The sequence below is a fragment of the Copadichromis virginalis genome, linkage group LG15, assembly GCF_057382275.1.
Source record: "Copadichromis virginalis isolate Kocher_CV1m ecotype Utaka linkage group LG15, C_Virginalis_male_GT1.1, whole genome shotgun sequence".
NCBI lineage: Eukaryota > Metazoa > Chordata > Actinopteri > Cichliformes > Cichlidae > Copadichromis > Copadichromis virginalis.
In genome coordinates, this window is record NC_140632.1 from 30,352,186 (window position 1) to 30,370,792 (window position 18,607).

Below are 18,607 nucleotides of genomic sequence, written 5' to 3' on the forward strand. Positions count from 1 at the left end.
GCCCCATTCATTCTGTCCTTAACACGGATCAGTCGTCCTGTCCCCTTGGCAGAAAAACAGCCCCATAGCATGATGTTTCCACCCCCATGCTTCACAGTAGGTATGGTGTTCTTGGGATGCAACTCAGTATTCGTCTTCCTCCAAACACAACGAGTTGAGTTTATACCAAAAAGTTCTACTTTGGTTTCATCTGACCACATGACATTCTCCCAATCCTCTGCTGTATCATCCATGTGCTCTCTGGCAAACTTCAGACGGGCCTGGACATGCACTGGCTTCAGCAGCGGAACACGTCTGGCACTGCGGGATTTGATTCCCTGCCGTTGTAGTGTGTTACTGATGGTGACCTTTGTTACTTTGGTCCCAGCTCTCTGCAGGTCATTCACCAGGTCCCCCCGTGTGGTTCTGGGATCTTTGCTCACCGTTCTCATGATCATTTTGACCCCACGGGATGAGATCTTGCGTGGAGCCCCAGATCGAGGGAGATTATCAGTGGTCTTGTATGTCTTCCATTTTCTGATGATTGCTCCCACAGTTGATTTTTTCACACCAAGCTGCTTGCCTATTGTAGATTCACTCTTCCCAGTCTGGTGCAGGTCTACAATACTTTTCCTGGTGTCCTTCGAAAGCTCTTTGGTCTTGGCCATGGCGGAGTTTGGAGTCTGACTGTTTGAGGCTGTGGACAGGTGTCTTTTATTCAGATGATGGGTTCAAACAGGTGCCATTCATACAGGTAACGAGTGGGGGACAGAAAAGCTTCTTACAGAAGACGTTACAGGTCTGTGAGGGCCAGAGATTTTCCTTGTTTGAGGTGACCAAATACTTATTTTCCACCCTAATTTACAAATAAATTCTTTACAAATCCTACCATGTGAATTCATGGATTTTTTTTTCACATTCTGTCTCTCACAGTTGACGTGTACCTCTGGTGCACATTACTGACCTCTGTCATCATTTTAAGTGGGGGAAGTTGCACAATCGGTGGCTGACTAAATACTTTTTTGCCCCACTGTATATATATGTGTGTGTGTGTGTATTGTACTGAAGAGAGAGCTGAGTGTAAAATGGAAGCTCTTGGCTCTTGATTTACCGGTCGATCTACTTCCCTACCCTTAGATTAGATTAGATTAGATTAGATTAGATAGAACTTTATTAATCCCTCGGGTGGGTTCCTCTGGGAAATTCGATTTCCAAAAAAGCACAGCACCGACAGAAGTTACAGAGTTACAGAATATTATATATATATATGTATATATATATATATATATATATATATATATACACACACACACACACACATATATATAAATACAGAGACACCTTAGCTATGGTCACGAGCTGTGGGTAGTGACAAAAAGAATGAGATCGCGGATACAAGCGGTGGAAATAGGTGGCTAGCCTCTCCCTTAGAGATAGGGTGAGGATTTCAGCCATGAGCGAGGGGTTCAGAGTAGAACAGCTGCTCCTCCACATCAAAAGGAGCCAGTTGAGGTGGTTCAGGCATTTGACAAGGATGCCTCCTGGGAGCCTCCTGGGTGAGGTGTTCCAGGCATGTCCCATCGGCAGGAGGCCCCGGGGCAGACCTGGGACACGCTGGAGAGCTTAAATCTCTCGGCTGGCCTAGGTATGCCTCGGTGTTCCTCTGGACAAGCTGGAGGAGGTGGCTGGGGAGAGGGAGGTCTGGGCTTCTCTGCTTAGGCTGCTGCTCCCCTCAATCCCAGCCGGCACAAAGCAAGAGCCAGAGTACACCTTGGACAGGCCAAAACAGAGACAGAAAACCATTCACATTCATAGCTACAGCCAACTTTGCATCTTCAGTTAACCTAAGCTCAGGCATGTCTTTGGACTGTGGGAAGAAGCCAGAGCAGCCAGAGAGAGCACATGCAGACAGGGAGAACACACAAACTCCACACAGAAAGGGCCTGGCCAGATGGTGGATTCAAAACCCAGACCTTCTCGGCAGTGCCACTCAGTAATAAGTATTATAATATGGGTTTTGGTAAGTTTTGTGAAAACTCAGCCTAAAAGTATTTAAAATGAGTTTTTATCTTTTAAGTCAAATTCAAATGAAACCAATGAATAAAATCCATGGAAGCAATAAGTGGAAAAATGTAATACAACAGCTTTAGACTTTCTTGTCACCTTCAATCATTCAAATTCACTTTATTCTGTTCCTCTGTCTGTTTGCAGCTCATTTTCTTTTTTCTTTGGTCTTAGCTACATATTGTCCCCAGGTATGATAAGGAGAGGAGCGTGACCATGTATGCCCACTCACACAGACTGGTCCACATCCAATACTCAGATCTACCTTTGACTTGTCTTAATACATTAGATACTTTTGAGGTTGCTGAAGTTTATTATAGTTCCACACAGCGTACTTTCCTACCACCTGTAGTTAAAGAAAAACCCATGTATTTTGCTCACACACACTGGTTATAAAAGAAAACAGAGGCTCTCTTTTGTATCTACAATGCTAGCACCAAGCTCTTCTTGCATTCATTTGTTAACTCAAAAGTGCAGGGAGCAAAAGTGCGAGAAATAAAGCACACACAGACCATTTCTGACACGCTACTTTTCTTTTTTTCCCCCACAAGTTAATCTCCACGCGGGCGTGAATAAACTTCGCAGTGGTTGCCAGATCTCTGACTGACAGCGGAATTACACAGTGGAGTGATTGTGTGGCAGCAGGGCTGGGGTTAACTGCGTGGCGCTCCTCCTAACTGCCCTTTATTTACAAAAGACGCACTGTTGCTGCTGCCAAAATATGTTAGAAGCCATTAGCTGCTGATCTGACTTTAAAGCTCAGTCCTGCTAATCTAATTTAATCTGCCTCTGTGGCTTTGCTGATTGCTGGAGCGGATCAACGGTGACACTACAAGTGCAGGCGGGCTTTGCTGATGTGATGCAACTGTTTGTTCTGCAACAGCAGACGCCCACGCTGAACGGTGCTGCTGCTGTTGTTGGTTTTTTGGGGGGTCTCTTACATGAACACTTCCTGTCGTCGGTTGAATTAGGCCTTCACGGAATGTCTGAGTGGTTTCTCTGGTGATAGTCAGCTGCTTAAGATCAATAAGCACGAAGCAAGGTATGATGGGAAATGACCTGAAAAAGATGCATTCCTTAATGCGCAGCTTTTGACTTTGTCTAGATAAAGTGCAAAAATGTATAAGGGTAGATATTTATCGAGGACAGCCTGGTGTAACATCTAAATGGTGTAGGTGTGGGTGGAGGTGGGTGCTTTGGCTACTCTGTTTCTTGGCCGATACAAAAACAGAAAAAGAAGTAGCTGAAGAGACAGGAAATGAGAGAAAACAAAGATATGAGGACAACAGGATGATGGTTTGACACTTTCTTTCCTGTGAAGTCTCAGGTTTTCACAGTCAGCAGCAGCACGGCAACACAGCACTTGTCCTAGAAACACAACTGTCTGCACTAATGTTTTTCCAGTTTGGGTGATCTGTACATAAAACTGCGAGGGAGTCTCAAAATACTCACGATGACCTTAGCGTGTAATTGAAACCTGTGATTTAAGTCTTCTTTACCAGCACAAAATTGCAGTGTTCCCACGAGCGACATGCTTCACCATGTCAGGCCCCAGAGAAAGCGAGCTGATTCTCTTCCTTCAGCTGCAGCCCACCCGGCTGAGGGGGGGGGGGTGTTAGTCATTCAGCCACACGAAAGCTGTCACATGACTGGCCGGGGCACAACAGCAGTCATTCTGCTCCTTCGCTGCCACTTGGCTAGCGGGACACATGAGTGGGCCGCTAAAGTGGCCGGACACGCAGCGGGATCCGGATTCAGTGTGCTGAGCTGCCACTCAGGGACAGGGGGCTGAAATACATGCGCTGCATGTACTGAGCACGAGAACAAAAATCAGGGTTTGTGCTGCTTTTGTTTTTGTACTTCATCCAAGTGAGCACAGTCAACAGCGGCTCCATATGCACATCTATTAATGGTCACAAGTCTTCTATTGTCCTTTAAAAACTTTTCACATTCTTCCAGTCCTCGTCACCCGAACTCAGCAACCACACACAGCTACACACCCAAACACAACAGCTGCCTGTTTAGAAAGCATCCGAATACTGAAAGTGTTCTTATTCTGCTCATTTCCTGCTCCATGGTATATTCTGTGATTCACAGTTCAGCTGGACCTCAGTGCAACCCCATCACCTCTGACACACGCTGGTTTTCACTTCCATGGTCGTTGCTTTCTGTTGTTAGCCCTTAGCATCTAGGTTTAGCAATGATACAAATAAGATAATAACCTAATTACAACCATGAACTCATGTTTATGCACTGTGCAGTGCACCTAGGGAATAAGCAGTGTAGTAACTGTACTAGACTTAATTTAGTATACTTCTTTTTTAGACAGATTTTTAAACAGATAGTAAGAATTGTAAAGAGGTGTAGCTAAACCTGACCCTTTGATCTTCATCTTCTTATTCTCTGATAACAGCACAATAACATTAATAATAGCTTCATAACTAATATAGTTGGTTCAACTATTTGTCAAATATTACCAAGCAATAAATGTTTCAGTCTTATTAAGAGCATGCCAACTACTCCTTAACTACCAACATTTCCTCTGAATTTATAACTAAGATATGAGCCACAGGGTTATTGTTCTGTATTGTTTCACACTGTCCGACTGTCTTCTCAGCAGAAGAGCATCCACCATATAGCAGGAATTTCTTTCAATTATATAGTAACCTTTATATGCTACTATACAGAGTCTGCAATTGGTAAATGTATACGTCACAGTCGAGAAGTGAAGAGTTACAGCCCAGATGTCCAAGTTTTCTATCTCGCACTTGAATATAGCACACATTTGTGGATTTGTCTCACAACCTCATTTACATGTGATATGATCTATGCACACAACTCATGCAATCAGTGAGTGAAAAGACATTTGTGCTGAAGTGAGGTTTTCAGATTCAGACATATGCATTTGTAAAATAGAGCAGATGCTCTTTACATCTGTATTTGTATCCAAGTGATAGGCTTGAGGATCATACCATACATGTTTGTAACCTTTTGGAGACTCATTTCCTTCCATATTTCCTTGATTCCTCCAGCAAATTATAGCAGGAGACAAGTGCAAGTGTAGAAGGAGAGGAAACATAGAGGAAGCCACAATTCTTTGGGGACCCTCGCCAAGCTGGAGGGACCCCTGCTGGTAAGTGAACCCAAGAAGTTTCTGTTGTGGTGGGCGACTTTGTCTTTCTGACTTGTATAGTTGAACATATAGCTCGCTGTCAGCCACCCACTTGTGGTTCATTCTAGGGCTAGTCTCTAAAGGGTAAGTAGGGCACTTTGCCATTTCAATAATAGCTGCATTGGCAAAGCTTACAGCTGCAGGCTGTAGCCTTTACATGGATGTGGAGCAATCTTGCAGACAGTGTGGTAGTTCAACAGTGATTTTATATTCAGCTGTGTGTGTTTTGTCCTCCAACATTCTGATACAACTCATGGTAAAGACGTACCACGTTACAACATCCCGAATATTTCCCTCAGAGATTTAATTTTATTGACTGACCAGCACCACCAGTGAGAGTCTGACTGGCATACGCTGTTGAAGAGTGGATTAAAATGAACCATTATCCTAACAGCACATTAGGCCTCCTCCTCTGGGTTTCCGCATCCTTACATCAGAGAAGGATTTGCCAGGTGATTAAAGTGAGAAAAAAACTGAGGGTGTTCATAAGAAGAGAGAATTAACAACTGATCTTACTCCCACAGACCGCACTGACAGCAGAGTGAGGGAAACTCCAGAATGACTGGTAGACAGAGAGTGGGTGATATGGAGGATGTTGTATTTTGTGTTATCAGGACATACGCTATATGGCTAAAAGTCCTAAGGTGCCTAAACAGTATACCTAGAGGCGCTGCTCGGCCAGCTGTGTGCCATGACGCTTCATGTTGATGTTAATGCCAGGGGAGGTTTGGAATGCTGCAGTTCTAATTCCACTAAGTAAGAGAATGGCCTGAAAAGGCAAAATAAGAGCCAGTGTAAGATTATATTCAACTGAAAAGCTACTCTAGTACAGTATAGATAAAGCTGATATGGTATCTAAAACAAGCCAAAATGATCTCCTGTGACCTGGAGGATCGCTCTGACCGGAACTTATTCTCTTGCCATGCTGAGCTCAACAAGGACCAACAGACTGCTGCTTGCTAACTGCAGTGCAAAAAGGCATCAACATATTATTATTTATTTATTTTAAATAGTTAGAGAGGAGATTTTTAATGGTTTTATTAAATATGCGAATGAAGCTGCGCATACACACAGCAGGAGTGAAAGAGAAGGTTTAAAAGAAGGTAGTGAGACCTGCTATGATGTATGGTTTGGAGAAAGAGGCACAGATAAAAAGACAGGAGGATAAGCTGGAGGTGAGAGAGTCAAAGATGTGAAGTTTTTCAGTGCAAGTGAGCAGAATGGACTGAGAGGAACAAGTCAGGTTGATTAGAAAGGTAAAGCTGCGATGGTTTGGACATGTGCAGAGGAGAGAGAGTGGATATACAAAACATCCATGGATGTCTGATGTGTGATTGGAGGACACAAATGGGACCCTATGTTTGGGTGACAAAACTGAATGTGAATTGAACATTTCATGTTTCAGCTCGAGTGCTGCTCAGTTTCACATCTCTTTCAGTCGGGGTCTTAGAGGAGCATCAGTGTATGGCAGCTTAGGGAAGATTCAGCTTTAGATTGAACTTTTCAACCCTGGCCGCAGCCTCTATAGACAAATCACTCATTTCTTAAGCTATGTGACTCATTACCATGCACATCTCATTGCAAACGATTCAGATCCTTTCGATTGCAATATAGTGCATTATTCCTACGGGAATCTGAGAAATGATAAAAATCCTATCAGCATATGCTGATTCAAAGCTGTGGAACTCATTTAACATGTGCCAGGGTGTCCTGAAGATAAAGCTCTGTTGCTCTGCCAGCAGCTCTATCCCTTGGCAACATCACAGCCATTTAATGGGGGCCTGGTGTAGGGCTTGGCCTGGTGTGCCAGTGCACTGCTGCTGCCAGGGTGAGCAATCATCTCCTTTGTCAGCATCTTGCAGCTGCATCAGCAATGCAGGGAAATGACGCTGCACAGTGAAACGTAGACCACAGCGTAATACGGACAGCACACGGATCAGGGGGCTCTATATAGTGGTGGAAACTGGCTATAATAGAAACCTCCATCCATGGAGGAGTTTGTCACAGTTGCTAAGACAAAGGTAAAGGCTCAGAAACAAAAGCTTCCACACAGAAACACTCATTTGTGCACCACAATCTGACAGAAAGTCTGTGGGCACAAAGCAAAACCATAAAGTCTGCATTTGAAATTCATAGAGACCATAAAACATAATTGCTTCTCTGCTATGCAGATTTCAACATGTGGCACAGTAAGGCTTTGTTGAGACAGAATCCAGCCTTTGTCCCACACGTGACATTGGACGTAGCAGGGAAAATTCACAGCAACTTAATAATGCATGAAAACTCTCAGTGCCGTTAGCGTGTGTACAGAAAGCACTTTTGTTTTAGTCAAAACACAAACACTCGTTATCAGTCTCACGCCACCACCATAAACATATCATTAATAAATAATAAAGCACAGCGAGATGTATCACGCGCCTCAATCGTCGCTTCGATCAACGAAGATCAACGCCCACATGATTGCTACTTGTGACTGGCGGAGAAAGAGCTCGGAGATGCTCATGCTAACGCTCTCTGGAGAAGCACCGTCCTTGTGAATTTACAGCAAGCCATTCCTTGACCCAATCCAATGAATGCATTCACTACACATAATCGGCCTGACACATTGGATCATTTTGGGAGCCCCTGTGACGAAATGGCTGCATACATTATGCTGACTACATCAAGACTCTTTGCTTTGCTTAATGTCTAACACATTTCATGCAAGAAAGATGCCCCTGTGCCCCTGAACCAGTAAAAACATATGCTGGGAAAGTTGATGGGCAGCTGATGGTTTTTCCACCAATCACAGCTCACCTGTCAGGCGCTGAACAGAGCTCTAACATCTAGCTTTTTTCTTTCAGTCAGTATTATAGCAATAAAAAACAGTATAAGAGGAAAGAGAGAAAAAACGATTCTGTGACGTGGAAAATACTGTACAAAAGTGACAGCGCTCGGTTGTGTAGCACGTATGACTAAAATAGATACGTGCAGACTATAAAACATATTGAGAAGCACATATACAAATAAAAAACAGAAGATTCAAATCAAGTAACCTCACACACCAAACAACAGTGTGTAGTTTATGCTAGCTCTGCAGCCCTTTCTTCTCTGTCTGTCTTATTGTAGAGCTGACAGCAGCAGTTGCTGTAATCAAATCTATTCCTTAGTAGGTGAAAAGCCAACAAGAGTCATATGAAACATCGTATTCAACAAGCATAAGCATGAAGTAAAGCGATCCTCTCACAATCAGCACAGCTGACTTAAGAACAAGCTGTCTGCATGCAGACAACTCCTAGCTTTGTGTGATGTGTGTTTACAAAAAACTCTGAATTTAATCATGAGTTGTTATTAATCAGGCTCTCTTCCATCACCACCAAGTGGTGCAGCAGATAGCTGTCCCTCCCTGAGCCTGCTGCTGCTGGAGGTTTCTTCCTGTTAAAAAGGGAGTTTTTCCTTCCCACTTTCACCAAGTGCTTTCTCATAGGGGGTCGTTGGATTGTTGGGGTTTTCTCTGTATTATTGTAGGGTCTTTACCTTACAATATCAAGCACCTCGAGATGGCTTTTGTTGTAATTTGGTGCTGTACAAATAAATTCAATAAAAAATGTTCAAACTTTTGTGCAGGATGACAGCAACCATCCCAACTGACGGGTAGCAAAGCATTTACTCCACTAAATCTAATAACTACTGATGATACATTATTACAGATTGAGTTTCTCTGTAGTATATGGTCTGCAGTAATGAGCTTTATTTTATCTGATTCTTTGCTTGTTTCTTGACACGCCTGTTAAAATATGTGTGGGGCCTGTAAAACTCTGCAGACCGCACAACCTGTTAAGAGTTTGAACAAATCTGGAATTTTATTACATAAGAAATATGCTGAATATATGCAGTTTTCCCGTGTATGTAACTGTCCCTTGGTTACTGCAAAACTACACACACAGAAAAACTACTAGGTGTGATATTTTATAAAACATACAATTAATAGATTGTATGTTTTTGTATTTTTGTGACTTGGAAAGCAGGTTGATATGTGGGTTGGTGCTGGCTAATTAGCTAATATTAGAAAACAGCCCGCACTGCTTATAATTAAGTTTCTCCACTGATGTCAGAGGAAATGATGACATGTCTTGAATACAACTTTGGCTCTCTGACAAATAATTTCCGAGAAAATGAGCAAGCAAGCAAACAAATTCCAATACAAATGTTAAGATCCCAAAATATAAACATATCTAATAATACGTTAAACCCAATGTTATTGCTTCACTTGGTTACTTGAGTTCTCTCTAAGTTCTTTTTGTGCACAAACCTGCTTCGGCACTTCTTTACTGGCCTAAAACTGACTTTTATGTAACGACTGATCTGCACACGCTGATGCTGATACTAATATCCTTCCTTGTTTTTTGTTATTTCTTGAAACCAAGAACTCTTTATAAACAGAACTTATATGTCAGATATGAGATTAGCCACCATAGAATTGGCATGACAAACATACAAATCTTGACTGCTGACATCTATAATAATTTTATACATAGTCAGCATCGACTGGCTTTTTCCAACAAAATATTTGAAAATAGTTACAGAGTTACAAAGTCTGAGGATAACTCATTCAGTCAATTGTATCTCTGTGTAACTGCCGAGAGGCTAGCGTATGGCTGAAGCCTGGTAAAGGAACCTATCTCTGTCTTTCCTCTGCTCCAGCTCCACTGTAAAAACTCTGGAGTGGGGAGATGGCTGGCAGAATTAAAAGATTTCTGCTCGATTTATTCAGTGGTGAGGTTTTTAAATATAGACCGAGGAGCTCCAGTGCACTGCTGAACTCATGAATAAAGGCTAAATGGACTTGAGAGCTAAATGGAATTGGAGAGATTAAAAGAAAAAAAAGGGGGGGGGGATTAAAAATGGAAAATGTTGAGCAGGATATGAGAAGCAGCCATGCTTGCTCAAATTCTCTTGCTTTGCCTGCACTCCAGATGTAAACGAGCGAGTGTGAGATTTTTTTTCAGAGGAAATGAAGCCACATTTAAGCACCGCCGACCGACTTTGTGCATTTTAAGTACTCTGTGAGCAAACACAAAGAGTGTGGCAGGTTGAAGTGGACTGTCATGATGCGATCGGCATGATAGGATCCCTGTATTCCCCGGGTCCTTGAAGCAAGACAAATAACTCCCACTAATTGAATTCCTTTGAAGAAACACCCCAAAGATGGACATCTCCACGGGCCCAGTTTTGACAAGCTTTTTCATGCCAGTGTATCACTTTCACACATCGTTTCCTCCCTTGACATGGCTACGACGATGACCCAGTGGCAATACGTTTGGCTTATAAACATGCCTAATTCATTAATGAAGCTGATGGATTGGGGAGACAACAAAAGCAGAATAGCCTCTGTTTTTAATTCATGGGGGACATCCTAGAGTAGAGCTGGGCGATATGAGATTTTTTCATATCACGATATGTTTTTTTCATTTCAGGCGATAACGATATCTATCACGATATAAGCCAAATAACTATATTTGTAAGATTTAAATGTGCCGTTGCTCACAAGTAAAATGTGAAATAATCAGCAGCTTGTTTTTATTTAAATATTTATTTCCCATAATAAGTTCAACAGGGTAGATGTACTTAAGGAACATGAGACTTTTTCAGATAGATAAAGGCAAATATTGCAAACTACACAAAAGGCAGCCGCTAAAGCGTTTAAGTTTCAAAATAGAACAAACGAAACAGACTAAATTGTCAATTCCACTTAGAAACAAAATATAAATTCTAAAAATAAATCTTAGTTTGTTTTACAGAAGAACAGACAAAACTGACTAACTTTTGTCAATATCAAATAAACTGAGAACTAAAAGGAAATTCTCAATCTCTCCTTGTTGTATAGCTTAGCTTTTCAAACAGTTTTAACAGTTACTTTAGTCTGACAAAAGCCGAATGACGAATTAGCGCTTCCAGTCAGAGACTGAGGCTACGTCCACACGTACACGGGTATTTTTGAAAACTGAGATTTTCCGTTTTCGTTTTAAAAATAATCCCGTCCACACATAAAGGCAGAAATGAAGGAAAACGCTGCTATGAACATGCCAAAGCAGCAGGTGGCGCTAGATTCCTAACCGTGCAGAAATGTTGGCCAATCAGAAGTCTAGAAGCCTCGGTGGGAAAAAGTAAACAAAGCTGGGGCACAGAAGCAGAACCGAGTCGTATGTGTGGAGGGACAGTAACTGTGTGTATATGTAAGCATTTAAACACTGCAGAGAGTAGAATTAACAGTATTGTAGAAATTCATTTCACCGAAACAATAACGTGGCGCACAGTGTGACGCATGCACCAGTTTATTGTATTTCCAGACTTGCTTTCGGCACAATTTACAGTGCACGCTACTCTGTTTTTTGTCAGACTTGAAATAGCCGAAATACCTTCACACTACGGAACTTCTATGGCTCTTACTGTCATGGTCTACGGTGGGTGGCTGGAGTTTCCATTAGGCTCCTGAACTGACCTGGGATCCGCCCCTGGGCAGGGCCAACTCCAGCTCCTGCACACCTGGAGCCTATTGCAGGCTTTCAAGCCAGAGGGATTTAAACCACACATCGATGTTCACTCACTGCCAGTTCGTCATCAACCCATGTTGGTAACAGGTCTTGTGTTTCAAATTCTCGCTGTGATTTATCTTACTAACAAAGACTCTTTTGTACTACAGTTGCTGTACCCACCCTGGCTCACTCCACCTCCGGACTCGGGATACCTAGTGATCATTTTGGAAATCCCTCTGTGCCTCACCTGCCTGCCCTCCTGCCATCACACTCCATCTGGAGCCCCGGATCTCAGGTCAGCCTTTCCACGCCACTCAGCCTCCCCTGGATCTTCATCATCCCCCTCTCAAACACTCCAGGTCCCTAACTGCAAGTAAGAATTGCTGCTCTTATACTGGCCACTTCTGAGCTGCCTTCACTACCTGCCTAACTCCTATATCCTCTCCCCTCAGTGTGACTGTTCCCCACTCAGCTCCGTTCCACTTCTCAGGCCTCGTTCCCTCGCCCTAGCCACGTTCCCCTGGGCACGCCACACCAAGGCTCCACGTCTCGTCATTTTCTGTCTTTGCCACGTTTCCCTTTTTTTCCCCCTTGCACTTAACCGTAATAAACTGTTAAATCATCTACTGTCTCCGCTCTGGGTTTCTGCACCTGAGTCCTATTCAGTACCGGCCATCCGTCGCCGTGACACTTCCGTTCGACAATCTCTCCGGCATTGCAACCATCATCTGTTTTCTCTTCGGTCACGCTCGGTTGATTTTTCTAGTTGGCACACTCATTTCCTCCATTACGCGCTGGCTCCATTACCCGCTGGCTGTTTCCCAAACAAACACACGTGTGGCTTGGCACTTGTGCTGTACGTAACAAGTCACGCGACGTGACGCTGCGGCTGTGATTGGTTCGGCTCTGCGCTACTTAATTTGGATTGGCTGACCTTTTTTTTTTTTTTTTTTTTTTTTAAAGAGGACAAGAGCAGCGAGGTCTATCGCGATAGCTTAATTTCTCTATCGAGTAAAAGTTATATCGCGATACATATCGTTATCGTTCTATCGCCCAGCTCTATCCTAGAGGGAGCGAAGGCCATCGTGTGATCTACAGCTCGGCTCCCACGTGTCACCGTATGTCCCCACTGGCTCAGTCAGAGCCTGCATTCATACACGGATCAACATTTACTCAAGCGTGACAATAATTTCAGCCTGCAAGCACGTCACAACCCAACCACCAGAGCAAAGAAACAAATAAGAAACTAAGAGGAAAAAGGCACATTTAATTGGTGTGAGGTTGAGAACAGATGAACGGCTGTCTAAGATTGTGTGAGCCTGAACAATCTGACCTCCATGTGATGACACGAAGTCCTGCATTGGTTTTTCTACACACAGACACCACTCAGCTGTGCTGCTACATCTGTTAATGGAGGGCAAAATATTCCCTTAATTATGGAAGCATTTAGCTGTCCTACCACGAGAGTTTCTCCTCTGTCAACATGTTAAAAAAATATTTATCCTAATCTTGTTTCATCCATAAATAAATTGGATTGTTGCATCCCAAATTCAAAACTGTACCGTCTTGAACAGCAGCAGTGGAAGTGGGCCTGGAGGATCCCTATAACCAGAATCTCCAGCAGGTGGAAAACTGGTTCATGTGTCACTTGACTGAACTCACCAGAACAAGTATTAGCACTGCCAGCTGAACTTTAAGTCAATCTGTGGGATGAAAGACACTCACTGAAGAAGCAACTTGTTTTCTTTTTTACTAAATAAATATTATCTGTAGGTCCATCCTGCAGAATTTAGCTACTAAGGGTAAAAGTCTTCCAGAATGTCTATTTTCTGTCAGAAAAGTGTATAATTGTGCAGTAAGAGATTAAAGATTACATAAGATTGCACAAAGATGAGGATTAGCATTAGCCTTGATGCTGTCAGCTCCCCAAATCTACTCAAAATGGATCTAGCCAAATTCACTGTGCACAGACAGGAACCAAAAGGATAAGAGGGAATGACAACACCCGAACACCCTCCTCAAGCAGGAACACTGAGCACAATGAGAGCGCATCTGGTCCTATGTGGGTCAAATCCCAGGCTAATTTCATACTATCAGCTTCATCTGCAATAATAGAGCAACTTACCATATAATACTCTCATGATACATTCACCAGAATTACTATGGTATCATGATTCAGTGATTCTGCTATCCTTAGATATAATGAGCAGAGGCCAGTTCTGACTGACCAGCCTCATACTAATCTAGTCCTTATTCCAAGACCAATCCTAGCATAATCCCCTTTATAACTCTGATAACTATCATAACGCATAAAATAAACATCATCATCACAGTATGATATGAAAACAGTGACTGAGCCCATTAAATCTTTGAGAAAGTGTTTACTTAAGTCTATTGAACTCCACACAAATGGAACAGAAAGGAGTCTCCCCCCACATGTTGTAAAAAATATGGGTTTAAGAACTTTTACTTTGGCTTCACTTTTTAGACCCTGAAGAAAATGAACAAAACTGATCAATAAATATTTGTGTTTTGTCTCCTGGTGTGTCTGTGGATATGCTTCAAGTGTGAAATGAGATCTTAAATTCATAGGTGTATTTGATTCAGATCACCACAGAAGCAGTCCAATTAGGCTCTCGAGCTGTCTCACAGTTAATTAACCCTCCAGCAATTAAGTTAAATCAAGAGCTTAAAATTACCAACTGGGATCAGCTGTGTATATAGGAGTACCTACAGTACGTGGGTCCTACAGTACGTTGTTTCCTTCAGAACAGATATTCTTAAATGCTATAATGTAGTTCATTATGAATTTCAATCATATTTATGCCAAAAAGGCCAATCCTACATTATACTCTGCTGTGGATACGGACAGCTGGAGACCCCATGGCCGGGTAGTCATTCTTGTTATACTTCTTTACTCAGCCCCACCCTGGGCTGCATTGTAATCTAAGTTCCCCACGGAATTCCACTTCGGAGCGGTCACATTTACTGTCTGTTGATGAAATTTACGTCACGCGGATCCCAGCACACTTGCAGATGGAGAGAGTATAATGTGCACATTAGGGTTCGGCTAGAGACTGCTACAGCAGTGAATGCTTCTTGCGTCTCTCAGGCTGTTCAGTTCAGCCGTAGTTCAGTGCAAACTTTACAACGAAGAGCTGCAAAAATCAAAGCCTGTATTTTCACTCAGTTTCTGTAAGCACACAAAATCAGTGTCCAAAATATTTCCTAAAATTGAAAAACTTCTAGATTATCATGAAATTTTCTATGAATTGTTGACTGGAAGATGTCAGACTGTGACCATTCTGTGCATTACTGTAGGTTAGTGACAACCATTAAAGAGACAAATAGTCACTTGCAGTACGTTCATCAAACATTAAACTTCTGATAAAAACTCCACCAGCTTTTCAAGACACTGTCATCTGATCACAGTCATGCAGCATTATCACCACAGCATAAATACAGAAACTACTATTGGGCCATGTTGCACCCCTAAGTGTGTGTGGCTTCACTGAGCCAGGTTTTTACCCAAACAGCCTCTGAGAAGTTTGCTGGACAGGAATTTGGTGCACGCATAAGCAACTGTTTAATAAACTGCATTTTCAGACATAGTTTGGAGAGTTGCTCAGTCTTTTTGCACAACCCACTGTCATTGTTGCATGTTTTTTGGCAATTTTTGCACGCTTTGCGCTTTATATAGTCCCGTGCTGACTGTATGTTACATGTAGCACCATGGTCTTGGAGAAATGCTGTCTTGAAACAAGACAGCATTTCTCCAAGTGGTACAGTACACAGTGAAACACTGTGTACTGTACCACTGCACACAGCTGGTATTAAAACATACTGATATTATAGATTATTTAATGTAGGCTGATGGGACAAACAATATGAATTGCTTGAATTGCCAAAGAAGCAGCCAAATACAGTGCAAAGACAACAACAGGGCTTTACCCTTTTTTTCATTTAACAAAATGTGGGTGTGTCTCCTTTTGCGCACATCCCTGTCCGCCGCAGACAGAATCGACTTCTGTGTGAAATTCTGCACTAGTTTGGATTTAATCTTCAATCTTTGGAAGCTTGAGGCGAAAGCACTAGTCTATGACTGCAGTTATCCACAGTTTATTATTGGCAAAATTCACTGCAAACACTCCTCTTCTCCTGTTTTCCTGACCTGATCACCTCTGTGTGATAACCTGCCTGATCAGATCTCCTGGCAAAACAAGCTGTTTAAAGCTGCCTCACTAAACATGAGTGACTTCCATCAGGGACTCATGTCTCATCTGATTCGGTTAAGACAGAGTATTAAAAAAAGCGCCCCTGAACTCAGCAACGAGTCAGACGGCGACATGTGCAATCTAGAACTTTATTACAACGACTGGCATGTTAAACAAATTTTTAATTTAAAATTGGTAAAACAAATATTTCTGCTGATTTACAGTAATGATTTAGATCAGCAGAAAAAAACCTGAAAGCACTCTGGTTCCAACGCTCTGTTTCCAAGACTATTAGCTGTGAGCAGATATCTGATATCATCCTAGAGATACATCCGTCCTCAGATGCATATACTGTGCCTTTACACAGTGCACCTGCAGAACCTAAACTCAGCAGACCACATCCCAGCTTCTTCCTCCTACTGCAGAAATCTTGCACTCAGTGCAGGCGGAGGAGCTGCACACCAGCTGCTGGCATGCTCAAAACCAGAGGAAGCTGCCTTTCTGCAAACAGGCCATAATAGTACTTCTAAAAAAACGAAATAAAATCACACATTACAAGGCCCTCTAGTTTCTGCACTTTCCCTTTAAGTGCCACCAAAAACACATTGATTACAACTCTCGCAAATAGAGGGTCATTCATTAAGGATTGCTAATGACACATATATATACTGCACCCATTTTGCTATCAAAACACAGGGAACGTATGGCTGCCGGTCAGAGGTATGCAGTTTTATGGTCTGAAGTCAATAGATGGAGGGATGCTCATCATTGTTTTAAACGGAAATAGAGGTGATGAGTGTTTAACCCCAATTACTGAAGTGAAGGAGGGAGAAATCAGCCTGAAATGCAAACAACATCATCGGCACAGAGCATAAAAATCCACAGGTACAGTGAAAGTAGTCACCGATGGAAAGTAGGAAAAAAAGACTTTCCAACCAACCGCTGAAAGAGACAGAGATTGCTTGGATCGGCATTAACAAGAAGCGAATACACTCGAACAGCTGCATGGCACTGCGTGCACGAATGCAGCCCGCTCCTCAAAGTAAACAGAGCAGCCAGGCTTCTCCCTGAAGCACACACAGAAAAAGCATGGCAGAAAACAGAGCCACTGAATCATGTGAGGTTATGTCCTTCATCTGACTTCACTGAGCATCAATGGAGAGGAGAGGCTGCTGCTGCTGAGGATGGGAGAAAAGGGGAGGGGGGAATGGTAAACAAGCGAGCTGGAGTGAATCAAAAACGAATGCGTCAAGATGCTTTGAAGCCCCCTGCATGTCAGAGGCTCGGTTTCCATCGGTGACTGTGGATAACCTACTTGTTTAATTAGCTTCGGGTGCTGTTTCTTCATCCCACTTGTACATACTGGATGTGTGTATATTTATTCTACCATATATAAATCGGTTATCACATTCAAACAGCCTCACCTTAGCCTTTCTATACAAACTGAGCGGTGGAGCTAGCGAACGGGATAAGCACGTTTACGTTCCAAAACGTCAATAATAATATCACCTGGGGAAAAGCAAAAAAATCAAAGTAATTCAATCGGTTTGGGAAGCAAGAGCGAGAATGATGAGCGAAACGAAAAAACGGTGTAACTTACCAGTTCAGAGACGTCTAATAGTCCGCGGCACTATATTCCATGGTCGTTATAATAAAATAATATGACAGTAATAAAAGACTGCACTGCTATGGTGGCCCTGCTGTCGCCGTCCTGCTCGCCGTAGCCGCTTCAGTGTGATGGCGTTGGCTCTGCAGGGCCACAATGAAACGGCTGATGCCTTCACGAGCCGTCGGATATTGTCGGCACAGACCAACTAGGGGAAAGAAGACTACATGGATCATTTGTATGGTAGAACGGGGGGGAAAGAAAGAAAGAAACTCCGTGACATTCTAAATATCTTCTGTTTAGTGCTACACTCACAGGACGTAAGACATAAAAAGTTACGGTGATGAATGTGTTTGCAAATTCATTTAATGTTGTTTCTGGAGTAGTAGATGACCGTTGGTTATTTTTCAAAGAAAAAAAAACACTGACTAAACGCTGGTCTAATTTGTGAAGCTTGTCACGTTTGTTTCGTACTTGTTTAATACCTTGGTGTTCTTATTGTGGCGTTTGAATAATCGATCGTTAAAATTCCGTATTTTTTAAGAAGCTTCGAAGGGCACATTCCGAACCCGGCGGTTTGACTGATAGGACGTCCTTCCAATCAGAGGAGAGGAAAGGTTTTGGAGGCGGAACAGGGAACTGTCCGTATATAGATTTCTTCGACGAACATTTCATCGTGACACACTTCGAGAAAAATTTTGTTTACACCAAAGTTATTGAATTACAGTCTTTTATTAGAATGTTAAAGCTCAATAAGGCAAAAATAAAATACATTTGGGAATAGTTAGAGACAGTGAAATAATGTGGGGCCTTTGTTGTTAAAATTTAAAATAAAAATCGATTTTTATATAATAAAGTGCTAGGTGAATGACCTGCCATGAAGTGTTTGACTTTACAAAAGAAGAGACACATAGCTGTTTGGGATGCTGTGGAGGTTTGTTTGTTTTGTTATATTGTTGAGGCGCCATCTTTTGTCTGCACATGGAGCAGCACTTTTTATCACAGTTTTTTTTTGTAATATTATTATTCCTTTAGTTGCTTCTTCTTTTGAAAACAA

The 18,607-nt window shown here is 42.4% G+C and overlaps 1 protein-coding gene and 1 long non-coding RNA gene across 5 annotated transcripts in view; one reads left to right on the forward strand and one right to left on the reverse strand.

Moving 5' to 3' along the window:
* The window catches only part of fynb (FYN proto-oncogene, Src family tyrosine kinase b), an 88,725-nt gene extending 70,972 nt beyond the window's left edge, over positions 1–17,753 (reverse strand). For 2 of the 4 annotated variants that reach the window (XM_085432890.1, XM_085432889.1), the window contains exon 1: positions 17,545–17,752. The gene's annotated coding sequence lies outside the window, so the exon portion shown is untranslated. Of the gene's footprint in view, positions 1–17,544 lie in introns of all 4 variants that reach the window. The other 2 variants (XM_085432892.1, XM_085432888.1) reach the window with 2 other exon arrangements.
* On the forward strand, positions 11,652–12,354 carry LOC146692718 (uncharacterized). The gene is made up of 3 exons (XR_014915273.1): positions 11,652–11,824; positions 11,898–12,103; positions 12,183–12,354. It is a non-coding gene; the product is annotated as an uncharacterized LOC146692718 (long non-coding RNA).
* Positions 17,754–18,607: the final 854 nt, after the last annotated feature.